At 39.3% G+C, this 23,016-nt stretch overlaps 1 protein-coding gene and 1 pseudogene across 14 annotated transcripts in view; one reads left to right on the top strand and one right to left on the bottom strand.

Annotated features, from left to right (window-relative positions):
- Positions 1-23,016, bottom strand: part of BMPR1A (bone morphogenetic protein receptor type 1A) — a 168,011-nt gene that overhangs the window by 75,250 nt on the left and 69,745 nt on the right. For 12 of the 14 annotated variants that reach the window (XR_013524845.1, XR_008475461.2, XR_013524843.1 and 9 more), the window contains one exon: positions 16,558-16,672. The exons of the other annotated variants lie outside the window; for them this stretch is intronic. The gene's annotated coding sequence lies outside the window, so the exon portion shown is untranslated. The remainder of the gene's footprint in view (positions 1-16,557; positions 16,673-23,016) is intronic. 14 annotated transcript variants of the gene reach the window in all.
- LOC103796656 (putative RNA polymerase II subunit B1 CTD phosphatase RPAP2) overlaps positions 1-23,016 on the top strand; it is a 97,186-nt pseudogene that overhangs the window by 5,851 nt on the left and 68,319 nt on the right.

The following is a 23,016-nucleotide window of genomic DNA, read 5'->3' as shown; positions in this document are numbered from 1 at the left end:
TGTGTAAATCTGGTCATATCTATCACCTGGATAGTTTGAACTAATTCACCCTTAAGATCACCTGGATGCAGGGGGACGGGGCCTTGGGGGAAGACACTGGAGCTGGTCCCGGTTCTGCACACTACTCTTCCCCACAGCTGACTATGCTGGGCTGAGTGCTCTGTGAGCTGCAAGACTGGGGCTCCCTGCTGCTCTCGAAACACGGAAGGTACTGAACAGACAAATACTTTGAAACAAGAAGATGCTTCTAAAAGGGGAAGTTCATTACACCTACTCACTACAACAATGTAGTGAATGAATGTTCTATTCTCAAACTCTGTGGTTATCCTTTATGTCACAAGAAGCTAGGAATTAAATAAAAATGTCTACCAAAACCAATAAAGTCTATGATATTACTGAAAGTCTTTTTACAGCAATTTTTGTTATCAAGCATCTAAGTTTTTTGAAGCACAAATTCTCAAAACTCCAGTATGAGTTCCAGAGCAGCATCCCAATTTTCAACTGAAAAGGAAGAACAAAGTGGCCATTCTGGAGAAGTACAGTTATGCAGTAGAGCCATTAAAACTTCAGATATCCACAATCCCAGCCACTTTGAAAAGCAGTATGAATCTAGTTCTTCTAGCACTCATAGTGACAGTAACAGTGATAATGAGCAAGACTTTATTTCCTCCATTCTACCAGGAAACAAACCAAATTCAACAAGTATTAGACCACAGCTGCACCAAAAAGCATAATGAAAAAGAAAGTTGGTCACAAAGCTATCTCCAAACACAACAAAGAACAGACAGTAGTAGATGTCACTGAGCAGTTAGGCAACTGCAAACTAGAGAGCCAGGAGAAAGCGGCTACATGTCAACTCCTTTACAGAAAGTAAATGCTCAAGAGTTCTTCAAGTAGTACTTTGCCTGAAAGATTAAAAGCTTCAGAAAATTCTGAAAATAAATACAGTAGGTCAGAAATAACTCTGGTAGGCATAAGTAAGAAAAGTGCAGAGCATTTTAGGAGAAAATTTGCCAAATTAAACCAAGATTCTAGGTCAGTCTCTAGTTCAGTGTAGGTCTGTCCCAAAGTTGCAACAGAAACTTACTTAAAGATTTGAAGGAGACTTTGATTGAGTGGAAGACAGAAGAAACTTTGAGGTTTTTTGTTTTTTATACGGCCAGAATTGTGCTTCTGTGTGTCTGAAACCTGAAGCCTCTCTGGTTAAAGAACTTGATGAAGATGACATAATTGCAGGCCCAGATAGTCATTCCCCTGCCTGGAGGGAATCTCAGAATAGCTTGGATGCGTCTTTACCTTTTAGGGGCTCAGATACAGCCATAAAACCACTGATAACAACTTGGAAAAAGAAACTGAAAAGCTGAATCTGAGATCAGGGACTTTTAGAGAGGATGGTATGTTTTGGATGAAGAAACCACCAAATCACACAACTCAGAAGGGATATGTCTGAAAGACAATGAGTTTTTCCAAGCCATTAACATTTGGAAAACTCACCACAGCAAATCTTGGAGCAGGAAGGATATTGAAGAGATAATTGTTACATTTTCAAATAGTTTCTTTAGTCATTTTGCCTTTTGGTTTACAGTGCCGTCTCCATGGCTGGCATTGTTATTTTATAAATAAGTTCAAGTTTGCCCCTAAAAATTTTCATAATGTGCAATATTTCTGAGCCAAATATGAATGAAAAAAAATGAGCAATATTTTTCCCTAATGTAAAAATAGCCTAAAATGGTGGGACAAAGTTTTCCCTAATTCTTCATGTAATAAATGAAGCCTCTGAAGAGGCTTGTTTTTTCTTAAAAAACAAAAAAAGATCATCTAAGCCAAAGGCTCATTTCTAAGTGTATGAAAGCGGGTGGCTCTTTTAATTACAAATCCTATTTCTCTAATAGTTACAGAAATATCCAGGTTTTCTATATACTGAGTCAATTTTTATTGTTATAACTTTCTAGAAAATTGCCATTTAATTGTATAATTTATTGGAAAAAGTGATTCAAATTAGTTTATTTTAAAAACTTTCTTCTCTATCTTCCTTTCATATACTCAGTATTATTTATATTTTTTTCTTGATCCATCTTTCAAATAGTTTATTAGCTTTTTCATAAAAAACAACTTTTCAGCTTTGTTAATCCTCTTCGATGGTATCTTTAAAAAAAAAATCACTTCAAACCTCAATTCTATCACTTATTAGCTAGAGGCTTGGGTAAGTTTCTCTCTGTGCCTAAGTTTCCTCATCGGTAAAGTGCACATAACAATACCCACCTCGTTCGGCTTTGTGAAGATTAAATGAGATAATCTTTGTAAAGAACATCAAACAGTGCTTGGTATACAGTAAAAACTCTAATAGTGTTACCTTTTATCTTTATCATCTATTTTATTTCACTTGAATTTACTGCATTCTTCCCTTAATGTAGATTAGCTTATTCATATTTAAATTTCTTTTTGTTTTCTTTTGAGACAGAGTCTCACTCCATCACCAGGCACCAGGCTGGAGGAGTGCAGTGGTGCAACCTCAGCTCACTGCAACTTCCACCTCCTGGGTTCAAGCCATTCTCCTGCCTCGGCCTCCCAAGTAGCTAGGATTACAGGCATCCATGACCATTCCCAGCTAAGTTTTGTATTTTTAGTCATGAGGTTTCACCATGTTGGCCAAGCTGGTCTCAAACTCCTGACCTCAAGTCATCCATCTGCCTTGGCCTCCCAAAGTTCTGGGATTACAGGCATGAGCCACCACGCCCAGCGTGAGTAGTGAATTTTTTTTAAACTTCCTTTCCCCTACTCCCCCGACCCCAAAAGAGAGGAAGATGCTTTTTGGATGCTTCGTAGTGTTTACTTACTCGCCCAACATGTATTTATTTTTCATGTACTGTGTTAGCTGTCATAAACTATTACTTCTTAAATGGCACAGGCCAACTCCAGTAACATTCAGATGAGGAAAGGAAAGTTAAACTAATATTTCCTGAGTGTCTACTATGAGGATGTGTTATACAGGAATAACATTCACTGGTGTCTATTGTTTGCCAGGCATTGTTGTAGATGCTGCTCAAAATAACTTTCTCCAATCATGAAAATGTCTCTATGCTATTCAGTGAAGTAGCCAATAACCACATGTGGCTAGTCAGTAGTCAAAATATATGTGACTAGTGACAACCATACTAGATAGTGCAGTTCTAGAAGCTTACACTTACTACCTATTTGATTCACTGAGAAATCCTAACAAGTATGTGTAAATGTGGATCTAAGGCACAGAAGTTACTGGTAGACTAGGGAGAGTGGTATGGCTACTAACGGAACACAGAAGCTGCAGTTCAAACCCAAAGCCATGGGAAAAGAAGATTAATTCTAGGCAACGAGATCAGATAAGCCTTCATCGAAGTGCTGACATCTAAGCTCACACTTGAATAATGGGTAGATTTCAACATACCAGGATGTGAGAGAAGCATTCCAGACTGGAAAATGCAGAGGCAAAAGACAAGTCAGAAAAGCATGGTAAAGATAAAGAAAAGCGACAGCATTTACTATATAGTTTTACATTTGCTTTATCTTACCAATTATGATTTATCCTAAAGAACAAATAAATAATGATCAACAGTAGACAGGAATTAGTTCATAAGATTCTCAAATGCTAGTGTAAAGTAGCCTAAACTTTATTCTGCAGAGAAGGAGAAATCACTAGAGGTTTCTGAGCAAAGAAATCAGTGCACCACAGTTTAGAAAATTCGCTCTTGAAGCATTACACGGGATGGAAGGGACAGGGTGAGGCAGATAAGCCAGAGGGTAATTACAGTAGTTCACACAAGAAGTAACCATCCCGACCAAGAGGCAATTGGAATAGGGAAGTGGAAGAAAACAGAATTTATTAACTTCTGGATCTGATAGAAAATAGAGATGTAGTTGTCACAGGAGGTCTTTCCCAGATTTAAATCCTGGGTTGCTGGAAAGATTATAGACCATCAGGAGACAGAGGCGTAAGAAGCTTTTGAAAACATATAAGCAGCTCTAACTAAGGCTGGGAGAATAAACAAATGTGTTCCTACTGTTCCTAAATCCTTAGAAACCACAGAAAAATGTTTAAAAATAGAAGAGTATCGGTCAGGTGCAACGGCTCAGGCCTGTAATCCCAGCACTTTGGGAGGCCAAGGTGGGTAGATCACCTCACGTCAGGAGCTCCAGACCAGCCCAACCAACATGGAGAAACCCTATCTCTACTAAAAATACAAAAACTGGCTGGGCGTGGTGGCGCATGCCTGTAAACCCAGCTACTCAGAAGGCTGAGGCAGAAGAATCGCTTGAACTCAGGAGGCAGAGGTTGTGGTGAGCTAAGAGGAGGAGGAGGAGGAAAAGGAGGGGGAGGAAAAGGAAGAGTGGGTCTCTGGTTGTGGTGAGCTAAGAGGAGGAGGAGGAGGAGGAAGAAAAGGAGGAAGGGGAGGGAGGGTGGGAGGGAGGGAAGCAGGGAAAGGAGAAAAAAGGAAGAAAAAGGAGGAGGAGGAGGAAGAAGAAGAAGGAGAAGGAGAAGAAGAAGATATGTGTAACCAAGATGGAAGACAAGAATGGGTACCAAAGGCAGGAGAAGAAAAGGTAGTTTGTTAAAAGCAGAAATTATTAAATATATAACAAAAAGGTGGAGTTAATTTATAAAACCAAATGCTGGCTCTTTGAAAAGACCCATGAAATTTATCTAGAAAGTTTAATATTCCTAGAAGTCTAAGCACAAAAATAAAGAAGAAACAAATAGATAATATAAAGTATAAGGAGGCCTACCAAAAATAATTATAAATACTCACATATAATAATATTAAACAGGCCAGGTAAAGTGGCTCACACCTGTGGTCAGGAGTTTGAGACCATCCTGGCCAACATGGTGAAACCCCGTCTCCACTAAAAATGCAAAAAAAATCAGCCGGGCATGGTGGCAGGCACCTGTAATCCCAGCTACTCAGGAGGCTGAGGCGGGAGAATCACTTGAACCTGGGAGGTGGAGATTGCAGTGAGCTGAGATCGCGCCACTGCACTCCAGCCTGGGTGACAGAGGGAGACTCTGTCTAAAAATAAAAATAAAAATAATAATAATAATAATAAATAATAGTTAATACTTAGAACTCTATAGGCCTGGCACTGTCCTACATACTTTATATGTTAAATCCTTTAATCTTCACACTAACTTTATGAGATGGATATTCTCATTAGGCATAATTTTATAAGGAGAAATCTGAAAATCAAGAATGACCATGTGTGGACCAGGCACAGTGGCTCACACCTGTAATCCCAGCACTTTGGGAGGCCAAAGTGGGTAGATCATTTGAGGTCAGGAGTTCAAGACCAGCCAGACCAACATGGTAAAACCCTGTCTCTACTAAAAATACAAAAATTTAGGCAGGCAGGATGGCAGGCACCTGCAGTGCCAGCTACTCAGGAGGCTGAGGCGGGAGAATCGCTTGAACCTGGGAGGTGGAGATTGCAGTGAGCTGAGATCGCGCCACTGCACTCCAGCCTGGGTGACAGAGCGAGACTCTGTCTCAAAAAAAAAAAAAAGTTATGATTTTCTAGAAAGATATTAATACCAAAATTAACTCAACAAGGGATGGAACACACAAACAGACCACTAATCTAAGAAACAGATGTCCCTGAGACAGCGGTGGGACAGAGAGGAAGGATAGTGAGGAAGACGGGGGAAGAGGGACTAAGGCTTTGGTGCACAGTGTTTAAAATCTTATATAGGAACTTATTCATAGGATGCTTATATCATCTTTATTCACACATACATACACACGTGTGTGAGTATTTTTAAACAAAGATGGAGTCTTCAACTCCTGGCCTCAACCAATCCTACCTTGGCCTACCAGAGTGGTGGCATTACATGCAAGAGCCACTGCGCTTGGCCAATATATAATCTTTTAAAAATAAAAACAATCATTTTAAAAAGAGGCAATGAAGAAAAAGAAAAACAAAAGAGGCAATGGCATGTTCCCTAGCCCCTACCCTACAAAAGACAAAGCAGGAAAGGGAGAAAGAAAAAGGAAGGAAGGAAGAATATGTAAGATATGACCAGAGGTTAAACTAGAGTATCTGTGACACCCAGACTGGAAATTACCTTTCAGAGTTGAAACTGTAAGACAGTAGTGCAAGAGAGAAATTATTAGGCTGGAAGATAAAGTTAGGAATTGAAATGTCATAACAGAACATAACAGTAAAAGACGCTACTGAAAACCTTGCAACATGCTCTCCCCACTGTATCATATGGAGCTGCAAATTCACAAACCACTGCCTGGTTCTAAAAGCACCCAAAATGCGCCAAGAGTAGTGGCTCATGCCTGTAATCCAGCTCTTTGGGAGGCCAAGGCAGGTGGATCACTCAAGTTCAGGAGTTCGAGACCAACCTGGCCAACATGGTGAAACTCCCTCTCTACTAAAAATACAAAAATTAGCAGAGACAGAGCAATACTCCATCTCTAAATAAATAAAATTAAGGTACCCAAACTGGAGAGGGATTGAATAAATAAATCAGAAGTGTATCCACCAAACTTAAGAAAAAATAATAGTATCTTTAAAACTTAATGGGAAGCAGTCTGAACCAAGAGACCGGGACTAAACTGCCTCTTTTTCTGGAGTTGCAGAATAACCAAAAAGCCTGAGAGCAAGGCCTAGATGACATTTCTGAGACCAGGAGGTCTAGATTTCTCTACAGAAGCCAGTGGGTTTTTTTTTTTTTTTTTGGAGACAGAGTCTTCTCTGTTGCCCAGGCTGAAGTACAGAGGGGCAATCTCGGCTCACTGCAACTCTCACCTCTTGGGTTGATGCCATTCTCTTGCTTCAGCCTCCCGAGAAGCTGAGATTACAGGCGTGCCTGGCTAATTTTTGTATTAGAAGAGGCCAAACAGGAAATCAGAGACCAGAAACCTGGAGAAGAAGCACGCTGACAGCATTAAGGGAGGGATCTTTATCTTATGTAAATGCCCACCACAAGGCACCACCCCAGAAGAGGCATTCAACTATACCCCAAGGATAGACAGGATGGCTTGTCAGTGCCATCAGCCAGCCTCTGCCCTTGGCCACCGTAAGGCTGGAGTACCAGGCCTGTCAATGGAGCGAGCCTGTGGTGTGACAGAAAGGAAGGCTCTACAGAAGCCCAACAGCACAGGCTCCTTCTTATGAAGGGTGACCTAACTACTGCCACTGCCTAATGCCGACTAACAAGGAGGGTGCAGAACCAACACTCCAGATTCGAGCTTGCCTTCCCTGTCCAGAGAACATCCTACTGCCAGCATCGACTGAGGGCTCTTAGAGAATCTCATGTGAATGTCAAACATGAAGATAAGAGCTCAGGACCAGCTGTAGTGGTGGGGATTTTAACCCTCTTGTTTTAGATATTTCTTTAATTGATTATAACCAGCCACCACTCTGCAGGGTCAGTGACAGAGTAGATTTAATGGGGCATAAGGGAATCTGAGTGGTAAAAGGGGCTGACCACAGCAGATCCTCATGGTGCTCTGCGGCTCACCCTTCTCTGCACTGTGGCTCTGGTTGATCGTTCTATGTGCAGTGCACAGCATCTGACTCAAGTGGGAGTGGAGGCACTGTGCTCTGTTTTGCTCCTCAGAGACTTTGCAAACCTAAGGGAGACTGTTCAGCAGCATGGAGGCGCTAACACAGACCTGCTACAGTTAAAGGTCACTGAGCAACATTCAATTAACAACAGGTGCAAGTTGGTACATGCACATCCCAGGTTCCCTGTCCTCTGGTGGGTCAACAGTGAGGTACATTCAGAAGACAGTGGCAGGGCTGAACCCCAGTTGCCCACAGTGGTAAATGGATCACCCACGTTATGTAACTTCACTCCCTTCTCTGTCTCACTTTTCCCATTCTCTTACTTCTGGCTTTTTGGTTAATCTCCCAAATAACCTGCCAGCTGATAAGTCTTTTTATCAGGCTCTTCTTTCAAGGGCAAACTATGTGGTAAAGTCAAGATTCAAACTGAAGCCCTCTGAGCTTAAACAGAGTATGCTGCCTCTTTAAAGTAGTAAATGTGGTGCTGTCCTTTATGGGATACAAAATATAAGTTAGAAGCAATGAACAAGTGTTCATATAGAAACATGCGGACATCTTTTTCCCTGTTGAGAAAATGCAAAAAAGGCAAAATATTTGTAACAAAACTTACTTATATCAATTAAATACACCCACCCACACCCCCAAACTCCAACAACACTATATATTTTCTATGGATACATTCATTCAAAGAAATATAGCAAACAAATTAGAATAGTTTCCTATGGTAAGAGGAGAGAAAAATGGGAGTGGAGGATCAAGAATAAAGGAGATAATATAAATCAACTGAGGAGGCTTACAGAAAACAAGTAACTTTCCTGCCATTAACAGAAGGTATGATTAACTCACGTTTCTGAACCACAGTCCAAAATAGAGAGGAACAAAGGGGAAAGCACGCCACTGCCTTTGATGGAAAAGTATGACTTGTCATGAATAAAAGGTTTCAACATAAAAATACAGAACTATTTAAAATTTTTAAATTATTATTGTTATTATTGAGACAGAGTCTCGCTCTGTTGCCCATGCTTGAGTGCAATGGTGCGATCTTGGCTCACTGCAACCTCTGCCTCCCAGGTTCTAGCAATTTTCCTGCCTCAGTCTCCTGAGTAACTGGGATTATAGGTGCCCGCCACCACGCCCAGCTGATTTTTATATTTTTAGTAGAGATAGGGTTTCATCATGTTGGCCAGGCTGCTCTCAAACTCCTGACCTCAGGGGATCCACCAGTCTCAGTCTCGCAAAGGGCTGGGATTACAGGCATGAGCCACCACACCTGGCCTTAAACTTAATTTTTTTTTTTTTTTTTTTTGAGACGGAGTCTTGCTCTGTCTGGAGTGCAATGGCGCAATCTCAGCTCTCCACAAACTGCGTCCCGAGATTCTACTGCCCCGCCTCCTGAGTAGCTGGGATTACAGGTGCACACCACTATGCCTGGCTAATTTTTATATTTTTAGTAGAGACAGGGTTTGACCATGTTGGTCAGGCTGATCTTGAATTTCTGACCTTGTGATCTGCCCACCTTGGCCTCCCAAAGTAAGTGCTGGGATTACAGACATGAGCCACCATACCCAGCCTAAAATTAATTTTTAATCGGCACATAACTGTACATAATAGGACACACATTTCAATATATATAATGTATAGTGATCACAGTAATACGCATATCCATCGAAAAATTTTAAAAATTAATCTATATGCCCCCTAAAATCATTCTGAATACTACCAATGATACACACTCCACACATCAGGAAGCACTGTTGTGACTATTACGAGGTAAGAATGACAAAGGGATCTTCAAAAACAGAGAAAATTGTAGGCTGGGTGCAGTGACACATGCCTGTAATCCCAGCACTTTGGAGGCTGAGATGGGTGGATCACTTGAGGTCGGATGTTCAAGACCAGCCTTGTCAACATGGTGAAACCCAGTCTCTACTAAAAATACCAATAATTAGCTGGGAGGCTACTCGGGAGGCTAAGGCAGGAGACTCACTTGAACCTGGGAGGTGGAAGTTGCAGTAAGTCGAGAATAAGCCATTGCGCACCATCCTGGGCAACAGGAGCGAAACTCCTTATCAAAAAAAAAGGTAATAGTTCAAAACAAAGCCTAACTTAAAAAAATAAAACACAAATGTCTTCCTTCCTCAATAATGTAATGTCTTCCAGTTTTACACATGTATAATTATAAAACGAGTGATTATTTTCAATAGAGAGTATCAGACTGTTTCTAAATATTGCAAAGTTCTAAATCAGTCATCAGTTAAGAGTTGATAAGAATTTTAATAAATGCATTTTAAAAGCCAATCTTATATAATTAAGTAACTTACTTTGCCTGACTATAAAGTATTTATCTAATGGATGGTACCATAATAATGCTTACTTGTTAATATGGAACCACCAAATTTTGCTTAATGAATTTTTCACAGGTCCCCACATTCCTTAAGCAGTAATTCTACTAAAACAAGATACCATAGTTTGGTAATGGTGTTGGAATTATACTTGTAGAAATACTACAAACATTCTTAAATTTTACTAAATCTTACATAGCATTTAACATGATAGCAAAAGAGATAACTATAAATAGTATTCATTTCCTTAAAAACTGCTTTTGTAAAAGAGGTAATACTTTGCTTTTTTCATAAAGTCTCCCTTTGAATATGCTAAGGCTGGAAAAACAATGGCAAAACACTTGATGCATATAAACAAATTAAGAGACCCACTGTCCAGTTAAATTTAATGTTTCTCTAAATTTAAAAAGTAGGATCCATCTTTCATTTGCTATTAATGAGGCCAACAGTATCCCTACCATCCAGACCCAAAATTTGGTCATCATCATCATCTCTTTCCAATATCTAGTCACACATCAGCATCCCTTCTGCTGTAATACCTTTACCATTGAGTCCTTCTTTTCTATTTCCACAATCACCACCCTCATTAAATTCTGATAAACTCATGCCTAACTACTATCACAATCTCCTCACTCAAATTCCTACCTCCTCACTTCATTCCTCTCATGATGTACAGTTTATATAACACTGCTAGAGTAATTTCCCTAGAAGAGCTTTCTTCACATCATACTTCCTACCCTTCCTAAGACCTTCACCACATTCCTACAAAAACATTCATTTTCGGCCGGGCATACTGGCTCACGCCTGTAATACCAGCACTTTGGGAGGCTGAGGTGGGTGGATCACCTGAGGTCAGGAGTTCAAGACCAGCCTGACCAACATGGAGAAACCCCATCTCTACTAAAAATACAAAATCAGCTGGGTGTGGTGGCACATGCCTGTAATCCCAGCTACTCGGGACACTGAGGCAGGAGAATTGCTTGAACCCAGAAGACGGAGGTTGTGGTGAGCCAAGATCATGCCATTGCACTCCGGCCTCGGCAACAAGAACAAAACTCTGTCTCAAAAAAAAATCTATTATTAATCTACTTTTTCAAAAATATCCTTTACCCATCTAAATTTTATTCATCTTTCAAAGCCCAGGTCACATAATCTCGTATGTTCTACCTGTGATTCTCAGTTACAGGACCCTGACTAGAAGCAACAATTTACTCCTATGGCATTCCTCACTTCTGCATGGCAATGTTATATTACGTATATACATACTTTGCTAACTGGACTATATACCAAGGATAGGGACAATGTTATTTTCTGATTCCTCTTTTGTGACTTGCTGCCACATGGTTTAATAGGGACCAAAAAAGCAATATCCTATAGAATAAAAATAAGTGTTCTTGGGGCTTCAGACTAGGAAAAGTCATATACTTAGAGTCAAAGCAATATAGATTAGAAAGAACTCTAGGGATGAATTGGCATTTGAGACGAGCTTTTTAAAGTTCAAAGACACTCCACGAGAGAGAGAAAGAGCCAAAAATATGTCAAGAGAAGAGAGGAGAGAAAATGCAGGACAATTTCAAATCACTAGCTGAAGAGTAAATAACACAGGGGAATAGAAGAAGAAAATTAAACATTTTCTAAAGAACCAATGCTTAAACAGATAAGTTGATCCCTATCTTAGCTGACAGCCTCATTATTTCTTGTTTGAAACAGTTAAGAATATCCTAACTTGTTTCTCTAGTTTTGGTTTTTCCTCCTTTCAAACTACCATTCATATCACCAGTGATATGGTTTGGCTATGTCCCCACCCAAATCTCATCTCAAATTGTAGATCCCCTAATTTCCACAGGTTGTGGGAGGGACCCAGAGGGAGATAAGTGAATCACAGGGGCAGTTTCCCCCATACTTTTCTTTTGGTTGTGAATAAGTCTCATGAGATCTGATGATTTTCTAAGAGGCTTCCCCTTTCCCTTGGCTCTCATTCTGTCTTAGCCTGCCACCTCTTAAGACTAGCCATGTGAAACTGTGAGTTCATTAAACCTCTTTCCTTTACAATTACCCAGTTTTTCGTATATCTTTATCAGCAGTATGAAAACAAACTAATACAACCATCTAGCCACGTGGAAGCGTGAGTCCATTAAACCTCTTTCCTTTTCAAATTACCCAGTTTTTCGTATAGCTTTATCAGCAGTATGAAAACAGACTAATACAACCATCATATTAAGTTTAACAAAAAATTATAATGCCTTAGGAGTAGATGAAATCACATAGGGAGCATGTTATGGTGAAAAGAGAAGAGTGATTAAGAGTAGGAGGAAGACCAGAAGAGTGAAGGGATGAAGCCAAGGCAAGAGGAAGTTTCAGGCAGAGAGTAACTGGTACAATGAAGTGCAACTGGAAGGAGACGTTGTTTTACGTTGAAAATGTTTTTCTGACCTGCTGTATCCTGACATATATAATACCTCCCTGTGTACTAATAAAATACCTCACAAAATATCTTAAAGAAAAAAAATTATAATCCAAAATATCTTTAAATGTTAAAATTCTTCAGTGATTGCCCATTTTTCACAAAATAAAAGTCTAGACTCCTTGCCATGGCATTCAAAGTTCTATAAGGTTCCTTCCAGCCTTGTCCCTCACATTCTCGCTCATATTCTAAATTCAAGCCATACAAAAATTATTCTCTCTTCTGTACATGCTATACACTTTCAAGCTCTGCCTCCACCCTACAATGGGCTCTGGGCATGGGATTAATTCCCTTGCCTTCTGTGAGTATGGAAAACACTCAAACTGTTTTTCCTCTGCCTTTTGACCAAAATAATCAACAGGGAAGACTTTTCTTACCAAATGTGTGGAGGTTTCTCCCCACCAACAAACAAGCAGACACCAGCTGGAACCTCCAATTCAATTCTGACACTACCCACCTGGAGACAGCATCAGATCCCACAGGTTGGGGGCTCAAGCCTCAAGACAGCCCCCACTTCCAATGCCAATGACAAGCCCAGGTTATTCTATCTGTGCTTCTGACCAACCAGCCATGAATCCAGGTACCTACAACCTCTTTCTCAGGTTCTATTAATTTGCTAGAGCAGTTGACAGAACTCAAGGAAACACTTATGTTTACAGGTGTATTACAGAGGATGTTACAAAGGATACAGATAAAGAGATGTACAAGGAAAAGAGTCTCCATGCCCTCCAGAACCTGCACATGTTCAGCACAGTAGGCATGACTAATCAAACCAGTGATCACCGGTGATCAACTAAACCTTCTGCCCTTCTCCCCTCCCTAAATGTTAGGGGATGGGGAGAAACTAAAGTTCTGACTCTAATCCTGCCTTGGTCTTTCTGCTGACCAGTCCCCATCCTAAAGCTACCTGGGGAGGGGGGGTGCCATCTACCAGTTAACTCATTAAGCATACAAAAAGACATCATTTCAGAGGTTTCCAGGATTTTAAGAGTTGTATGCCAGGAAATGGCATCAAAGACCAAATATGTACTTTACAGTATGACACTTCCCAATTTCCACTTGGCAATCTTCTATTTGTCCATCAAGACTCTGCTCAAATATCATTTCTTCTGTGAAGTCTGCTGACAATTCTCTCAAAACATTGGTGCAGTCTTTCTAGGTTGTGACAATATACTTTTTTTGGACAGTCACTTGTATTTTTAAATTCTTTTGAAAAATTATAACTATGCAATAATGGTATTACCTGTGATGTTATAATATATGTACACAGTATGGAATAATCCAATATGTCTTTTCAATTATGATACAGCACTTCTCAGACTTCACTTGAATAACTGTTTTCATGTTCATCCATCTCTAGACAGATTATTTTCAGAGTATAGCAAGGAACCTGTTTTATTTAATGTTTTGTATTCCAAGCACCTAACACAATACCTGGCATAGAGTAGGTGTTTAATAAATGTATAAAGGGTGAAAGAAATGGACAAAGGCAAAGCTATATTATCTTTAAAATTAGAGAAATTTGTCCTTATTCTGGCAGACAGGCAAAGTGTCACCAACAATACATGCAAAATTAACTTTTTTTTTTTTTTGAGACGGAGTTTCGCTCTTGTTACCCAGGCTGGAGTGCAATGGCGCGATCTCTGCTCACTGCAACCTCCGCCTCCTGAGTTCAGGCGATTCTCCTGCCTCAGCCTCCTGAGTAGCTGGGATTACAGGCACGCACCACCACGCCCAGCTAATTTTTTGTATTTTTAGTAGAGACGGGGTTTCACCATGTTGACCAGGATGGGCTCGATCTCCCAAAAGTGCTGGGATTACACAAAATTATCTCTTAAGATAATTTAAGCTGGCAACAACATGGAAAGTGAAGTAGGAGTGAGAAGCAGCACAAGTTGGGAGATCCCTGCAATATTTTCAGTGAGATGTAATACAAGGACCTAAACTTGGATAGTGAAGGGGATTTGGAAGGAGAGGATACAAACATTCGTGATCTATTAGAGGTAAAACTGATAGAACTTCACTTGTGACTGACGGTAGAAAGCAAATGAGGAGGAATCCAATACAGCACTGAGACTCTGAGCCTGGGTGACAAAGAGGTCCATTAACAGGAGAAATAGTGAGTGCTGAGCTCATGATGAATGATGTGGTAGATAATGGGAAGTCTGAGGCACTAAGCTGAGCCATCTGCAAACAGCTGAAAAGACAGGCTTGAAGCTTAGAGAAAATGCCACAACTGAGACAGGAAGTTGAGAGAGATCATTTTAGAGATAATTGCAGAAATCATGAGACTAGAAAACACATAAGAAAAAAAAAAATTTCGGCTGGGTGTGGTGGCTCAAGCCTGTAATCCCAGCATTTTGGGAAGCCGAGGTGGGCGGATCACCAGGTCAAGAGATCGAGACCATCCTGGCCAACATGGTGAAACCCCGTCTCTACTAAAAATACAAAAATTAGCTGGATGTGGTAGCGTGCGCCTGCAGTCCCAGCTACTCAGGAGGCTGAGGCAGGAGAACTGCTTGAACCCGGGAGGTGGAGGTTGCAGTGAGCCAAGATTGTGCCACTGCACTCCAGCCTGGCACCTGGCAACAGAGTAAGACTCTGTCTCTAAAAAAAAAGAAGAAGAAGAAAAGAAAAAAAATTTCAAAGATAAAACCTTGGGAAAGGTCATTATTATTTAAGAGTAGGAGGGGAAGGGAAAAAAGATGAAAGAGGAATTAAATAAGTAGAATCAGAAGAGCATGCAGTATGGAAACCAAAAGAACTGAGAAAGAAAAAAATTACAACTATTATAGCAATCAAACAATATGAAACCTAATAAAAGAATTCGAGTCACGGTATTTTTCAGAAGAGCCAACTCAGCAATTCAGCAGGGGCAGGAGAAGGGCAAGTGAATGCTGCAAGAATTAACAGAAGCAGTGAGCAAAGCCTACTACTTCCAGAAGCGTAAGTGCAGACCACTTCATAAAACCTTATGTCCTATCTATTGCTTAAAACGTAGATCCCCAAAGAATTCCCACATTTTACCTGATCATCACAGTCTCTAAATGCATTTTAAAACAGTAAGCCTGATTTCCCTGTAATACTGTCTGAGGATGGCTTCTGCCCTCCTATTTCTGTCATGACTGTAGCTCCTACCTCTTTAAATTCTATATCCAAAGATCTGCTGTTCTAATACGTTTAAAAAAAATCTTATCCTGGGCTGGGTATAGTAGCTCATGCCTGTAATCCCAGCACTTCGGGAGGTTGAAGTGGGAGGATGACTCGAGTCCAGGGGTCAACACCAGCCTGGGCAACAGAGAGAGATAATGAGACCCTGTTTCTACAAAAAAATTAAATAGCTGGTCATGGTGATGCCTTCCTGTAGTCCCACCTATGTGTGAGACTGAGGTAGGAGGATTGCTTGAACCCAGTGATGTGAAACTATGCTCACACCACTGCACTCCAGCCTGGGTAACAAAGCAAGAATCTGTCTAACCCCCCACACAAAAAAAAAAAAAAATCCTGAATTCTAGAAAGCATAAAATTTCAGAATAACAAACATTGTTTTCTTTTTTTTTTCCAATATAATCTTGCTGTTTTTTTGAGACTGAGTCTCGCTCTGTTGCCCAGGCTGGAGAACACTGGCACAATCTCAACTCACTGCAACCTCTACATCCTGGGTTCAAGCAATTCTCATGCCTCAGCCTCCCAGGTAGCTGGGCTCATAGGCTTGCACCATCATACCCAGCTAATTTCTGCATTTTTAGTATAGACAAGGTTTTGTCATGTTGGCCATGCTGGTCTGGAACTATTGTCGTCAAGTGATCCCTGAGACTCAGCCTCCCAAAGTGTTGGCATTACAGGCACATGGCCTTGCACCTGACCTAATCTTGCATTCTGAATGCTGCTTTGCAAACTCGGGGAAGAAATAAACGTGTAAACCATTTAATGCTTATCTTCAAAAAGGAGATTTATGAAAGTGATTAGTAAGAAATAAATACCTTTTTCTTCTGAAGAGGTTCAACATTTATAAGGAAAATACATTAGAATTACCTATGAACTCATCAGAAAGATGACTAAAGAAGCTAATATAAAGTTGTGGTGTTAAAAAGAAACTGAAGAAAGCTCAAATAAAGTTGCAGTGTAAAAGGATTACTTTTCACTATTAAAAAATCAGAAATTTCCTATTATTATGTTCTTTTCCTAATTATGTCTTTTCCTTACCTCCAAGATGTGGCTAGTTAAAACTTTACTTCCAATTTTCTCCGAACAGCTTTGACCTATGCTTCCATCTCATGAATTCCAAGACAGTATTAAGCTGATGCATATTTCCATAAGTCTGTTTGGGGAAGAAAAAAAAAAAAAAAGGAACTAATTTAAGATTTAAGAAACTCTGTCAGAATAACACATGTAGAAGCAATACTAGAAGTATTTCACATGTAAAACTATATATTTTCAAAGTAAAGTCAACAAAAGTTTCTACTGTTTTTAAGAAATCTATCACTTTACCCTCTGCCAAACTTTACACTTGTGAAGTTAGTTCTGTGGGAATAGTACTTCCATATAAAATTCCTATCTTAGCTTAAGCTTTGGAGAAAAAACAAAATCTCATCTCAATTTGGAAAAAAACAGGAATAGCTAGAAGCTGCATTAAAATGTGCAATTCTATAATATTCAGATTCCTACTTAGACAAAAACATACTGGACCACCTAGCTAGTATCATATTTTTTTCTTTTTTATTACAAAGTTTCATAACCACTTTTAATTTAAATCTAAAGGATAGAAACTATTGAAACTTTAAAAAATAATTTTTTTTTTGAGACAGGGTCTTGCTCTGTTGCTGAGGCTGGAGTGGAGAGTGGTGCAATCTCAACTCACAGCAACCTCCACCTCCCAGGTTCAAGCAACAAAAAAATTTGTTAAGATATGTCTGCTCTTTACTTAGAGATCTTAAAAATAATGTCATTGAATCTTTTAGCAGAAACTTCAAATAGCAAAGTATTCTGTTTCGTATTTTAAAAGGTAATGTCCCATTGCAAGGTCAAATATCTTCTCTTCAAATCCATTTAGAAGTATCACTTGTGTCACACTCAGGGTTAGCAGTCTTGGCAATAATAACTAAATTCATGCAAACTGGGGCAACCTGAAACGGTCTACCATATCAGATAGTAGTCTTTCTTAAAGACAAAGAGTCTCCACTCAGCAGACACGCTGCTGTATCTTTCATAGTCCAGCTAAAGACAGTCTGACCCTGAAAGCAATTAGTAATGCTTTGTCTGCATTCAGGAGCCTTTCACAGTCTTCTCAATGTACTAGTTACCCACAACTCAGCCAGGTCCCTAACATTTTTCAGTCCTCATATGACTATAAAACTCTCAGACTGTCCCTCAGAGAAATGAGGAAAGGCAAAAATAAAGAGTTGGTGTTTAGTGTTCTTCTGAGATGCTCATATTCTTAATTTCCCTATTACTAATTAAGAAAAGAAATGCACTGTTTCCATTTTGGAAATGGCATAAAGAGATTTTCCACCAAAGCCATTATTTGCCAATGACTCCATTTCTCCCTAAGCGTGTGGGAGAGAGAAGAGGAAATCACAGAATTAAAGTTCAAATTAATTTATTCCCATGAAAGTAAAAACAGTCCATTAAAGTGTCTGTTTTAAAAATATGTGGCCTAGCTGGGTGCAGGGGCTCATGCCTGTAATCCCAGCACTTTGGAAGGCCAAGGTGGGTGGATCGCTTGAGGTCAAGAGTTCGAGACCAGCCTGACCACACACACACACACACACACACAGCCAGCCTGATTCTAATTCTACCAGATATTTCCAATGTATCAAACAATAAAATTAATATGTAAACTACTTAACAACTATTATTTGTTATAGCACTATTTATTATAACTTTGTTTCCTTGGCCAAAAAGTTTTAAGCTTTGGACTAAATCTAAAGTTTAAAAAATAGAGAACATAACCAAAAGAGTTTTCAAACATCCCATCTTCAAAGTCAAAAACCTCAGATAATCTGTTCTTCCCCTGTTCTCCCACATCTACAAACACTTAACATAAACTTCAGAAACTGTTTTCTTTTTCTTTTTTGAAACAGGCTCTGGCTCTGTTGCCCAATCATGGCTCACTGCAGCCTCCACCTCCTAGACACAAAGAATCTTCCCACCTCAGCCTCCCAAGTAGCTGTAACTACAGGTACACACCACCATGCTCAGCTAATTTTTATATTTTTTGTAAAGATGGGGTTTTGTCATATTACTCAGATGGTCTCGAACTCCTGGGGTGAAGGAATCCTCCCACCTCACCCTCCCGAGTAGCTGGGACTACAGGTGAACACTACCACTCCTGGCTAATTTTTACATTTTTTGTAGGGACAGGGTCACATCATGTTGGCCAGGCTGGTCTCGAACTCCTGACCTCAAGTGATCCACCTGCCTTGGCCTCCCAAAGTGCTTGAGTTACAGGCCTGAGCCACTGTGCCCAGCCCAGAAAACCTTTTATAAAGACTGAACTTAAGACTAGCTAGTCCTGCACATGTATCCCAGAACTTAACAAAATAGACTAGCTAAGGAAAATCAAGTAAGATTTGACTTGATTACTCAGAGGTAAACAAAACACACAGGAACGGATGCGCTCTACAGTACAGGTCTGATAGTCACTTTGTACACACTGGAAGCTGTATAAAGGTTAGGACCTTTGCAATATAGTGCTATAGTCATATGAACATATATCTATAAATATGTATACACATAAAAATAGGACTTAGATGGGCAAAATGTTCCAAACAACTTTAATCATTTAGCTTATTAGGTAATTTACCACAGGCTTTTAGCACTATGAACTTGTGGTTCAACCACCACAACGGGTGTTAGTCAAAACAAAATGCTAAATAAGTATAAGTCATTTTTTCAAAGATTTTGTGTCTGAAATTTCTAAGCCTATTAGTTGTAGAAAACACATTAAAAAGAAGGCAATTCTTTTAAAAACATATGCAAGCTTCTTAATGACATGGAAAAAATGAAAATCAAAACTTTTCTAAATATATTCTAAAATTCATAATTCAGAGCTAACATAAAAATTTCCTCAACATTAATTATTTGCAAACAAACATGAAAAGTTCATTTTAATCCCACATTTCCCTTACAACGTATCTTTTCTTGTCATCAAAATGTACACATCCATCTTGATTTTCAAATTATTAAAATAGCTAAATATTAAACGAACCAAGATACTTTAAAGATCACTCCCATACAGAATCCAAGGACAAGCACTGATTATGGATGTCGTACCAAATATCTATAAGGTTTCAGAATGTGACCCACTGATTTGTATTATTAGCAAGATATGCTTTACAGAAAAGAATAGTGTAAATAGTTTTTACTCAATCTAGGCCAAAACACCTTTATTTCTTTTTAAAGACAGGGTCTCACTCTGTCACTCGGGCTGGAGTACAGCGGCACGATCATGGCTCACTGCAGCCTTGACCTTCCAACCTCTTGCTTCAGCCTCCCAAGTAGCCAGCACCCCGGCCACGCTCTATGCCAAAATCTAAGATTAACTTTAAGCTTGTACCAGATATCAACATGTAATGGAATTCTTAGAATTTGGTGGCATCAACAACACTGATTGCACATTTTTTCCTTCTGCTACTCCAAATCCCCTCTTTCCTACCATTTCTCCTCCCTCTTGGCACCCAGAAAAAGCACCCCATGCACTGTACAAGTACCGCTGCAAACACTATAGCTGCATTCATATAACCATTTTAAAAAAACAGAGCCAAATTACAAAACAATCTATATTTTACAAACATTTCAGTTGGGTTCTTAAAGATACTACTGTTACTTTGGTATGATAACTAGAAAACTCAAACATTATGCTCCAGAAAAATATAATGCGGCTTTATAACTCAAATGAACACTTAATTTAGGCTAGTATGCCATGCACTCCTATAATAAAACATGTAACCACGTAACTAGAAAGGGATAGTCAACTCATGAATGGGTTGTGTTCTAAATTTCTAAAAGTTCATTTATAAATTGAATGTAAGTTTGATTTTGAAACTCAAGATGCCTTTACTCATAAAACCAAACATATATACAGCTGTACTAAATCCATAATCCAGAAGAACTTTGGTGTACAAATCTATCATAGCACTCTTCTATTTAAGCTTATATTTATGTCAAACTACAAGTTTCTTATTTATTTCTGTATCCTAGAATCCAGAACAGTGAATGACACAGAGTAGGATTCTGGCAAGTATTTGCTGTTGTGAGGTATGAATAGTAACAACTCAATGATATAAAACTAGTCTGCAAGAAAATCTAACCTTTCTGAACTATAGAACAGAATCAAATGGCAAGGAGAAATGGCTTCTTCCAGAAGAGATAACAGAAAAAGATACTTGGGCTAGAAAGCTCTGGTCTAAACCACCAACTGCGGCCATTTCCATTCCCCTCGCCAGTGGGTAGTCTGGTAACACACATCTAATGCAGTTCTGGCCAAGAAGACAAGAAAGTAAGTTTGCTAGAGAGCTTTTAGGAAAGGTTTTCTAGGCTGATGAAAAAAGACCCAGGATGCTTCCAGCCTTTTTACATGCAATTCTGGTTTTGAATGTGTAAACAAGAACTGGACCATCAGAACAACCCAACAGATCAAGAACAGCAGCAGCATTAAAAGATGAAAAGAATCTAGGTCCTTGGTGATGCTGTCATGCCTGAATGAATGAATCCTAGAATCATCTTAACACAGGTCTTTTTATATTAAATTCTTTTACTGTTTAGACAATTTGCCACAAGTAACTCAGCAGACAGGGTGACTTAGGAACTGAAACATCATTTACTTTCATGAATTTCATTGTTGTCTACACAAGGTAAACTCCGTTAAATTTATACCTCAGCCCAGATCCTTCTTTTGAACTAGATATATGTTTCCAAACTCTCTATTAAATGTTTATTCCAGTGACACATCAAGAGAACAGGATCAATATAAAAACCATCATCCACCAGCTCAAAATCTGTTTATGTACCTGTGGTCACTTTTTGGCTAATGGTACTACCATTAGGAAAAATGGTAGTACCATTAGCCAGCAAGTGCCCAATTGCCAAAGATTAAAATCTTGGGATCACAAGCCCCACCTCCCTCCGCTTCATCTGTTATACTCAGGAGTTACTAAATGCTGCTCATTCTAACTCTGATACACATATCTTTAAAATGACTCCCCATCTCTACACACACTGTCTAGTGTGGGTGCTCATTTTTCATGTAGCTCACCTCCATTCTTAACTCTGTTCACTGGACTTGTGTTTCTAAAATCTAACTGTGCTTCATGAAAAGATTATAAACATCCTGTCATCAGGAAGATGCAAGTTAAAACTACAATGATGAGATATAGTACATAGCCATCAGAATGGCCATAATAAAAAAGATAATACCAAGTGTTGATGAGCACCTGGAGAACCTGGAACCCTCATACATTGCTGATAGGACTATAAAATGATGCACTCACTTTGGGGAATAGTCTGTATATTTTTTAGTTGTTGTTCTTTTAGAAGTGAGGTCTGATTCTGTTACCCAAGGTAGAGTGCAGCAGCATGATCATGGCTTACTTCAGCCTTAACCTCTTGAGCTCAAGCAATCCTCCCGCCTCAGCCTCCTGAGTCACTGGAATTATAAGCATGAGCCAACATGCCCAGCTGATTTCTTAAACTTATATATAAACATAAACTCATCACAGGTTCCAAAATTTCCTCTACTCAAGACAAGTATGTGCCCACATAAATATTTATCTACAAATAAATGAACAGCTTTGTTCATGATAACGAAAAACTGGAAACAATCCAAACATCCATCAACTGCTGAGCACATGAAGTGTGGCATCACCACAGAACAGAATACCATCAGGCAATAAAAAGGTACAAAATGCTGACACACATTACAGCATACATAAGCCTCAAAGACATGCTAGGTGAAAGAAAACAATGTAAAATACTGCATACTGTATGTTTGCAATGCATATGAAATGTTTAGGGAACGCAAATTTAGAGAGAGAAAACAAGCAGCGGTTGCCTAGATCAGGAGGTAGAACAGAGTGACTGTGGGAGGTGATAAAGTGTTCTATAACAGTCACATTAATACATTCTAAAAATGTACTAGAGCTAAAAAGACTAAATTTTTTCAATGATTTCTAATCATGTACAAAATGAAGTCCAAATTATTTAGGACATTCACAGACTACTGTAACCTGCTTTCAATCTATTTAACCTAACCTGCTTTACTTTTTGTTACAATCCCAGCCCAACAGCATCCTGCTGACTGTATTAAACTATGGATTTAGTATTTCCTAAATATGCCATCCTATGTAGTACTGTTCCCTTTCTTCACACTTGCAATTCTATTTTAAAACTCAAAGTTTTCTTATCTTTTCCCCAGTGAACTTCCATTTGTCCTCACAAAGACCCACCTCAAATATCTCCTCCCTTGTTTAATCCTCCACACTCCCTTATGTAGTTATTGTTCCACAGGATTCTAGTAATAACACATTGTGTGCTTTATCACAGTGAATCATGATCACCTACTTATAGGTAGGTATCCCATCTTTACAAAAAACTTGAGTACAGTAATAGCATTTTACTAGTGCTTGTGTCCCTAGCGTCTGAAGTACAGTACAGTGCCTGGCCTAT

This window comes from Callithrix jacchus, chromosome 12 (assembly GCF_049354715.1).
Source record: "Callithrix jacchus isolate 240 chromosome 12, calJac240_pri, whole genome shotgun sequence".
Lineage (NCBI taxonomy): Eukaryota > Metazoa > Chordata > Mammalia > Primates > Cebidae > Callithrix > Callithrix jacchus.
The sequence above is the reverse complement of the archived record's forward strand: the minus strand, read 5'-3'. Positions and strand labels throughout refer to the sequence as shown.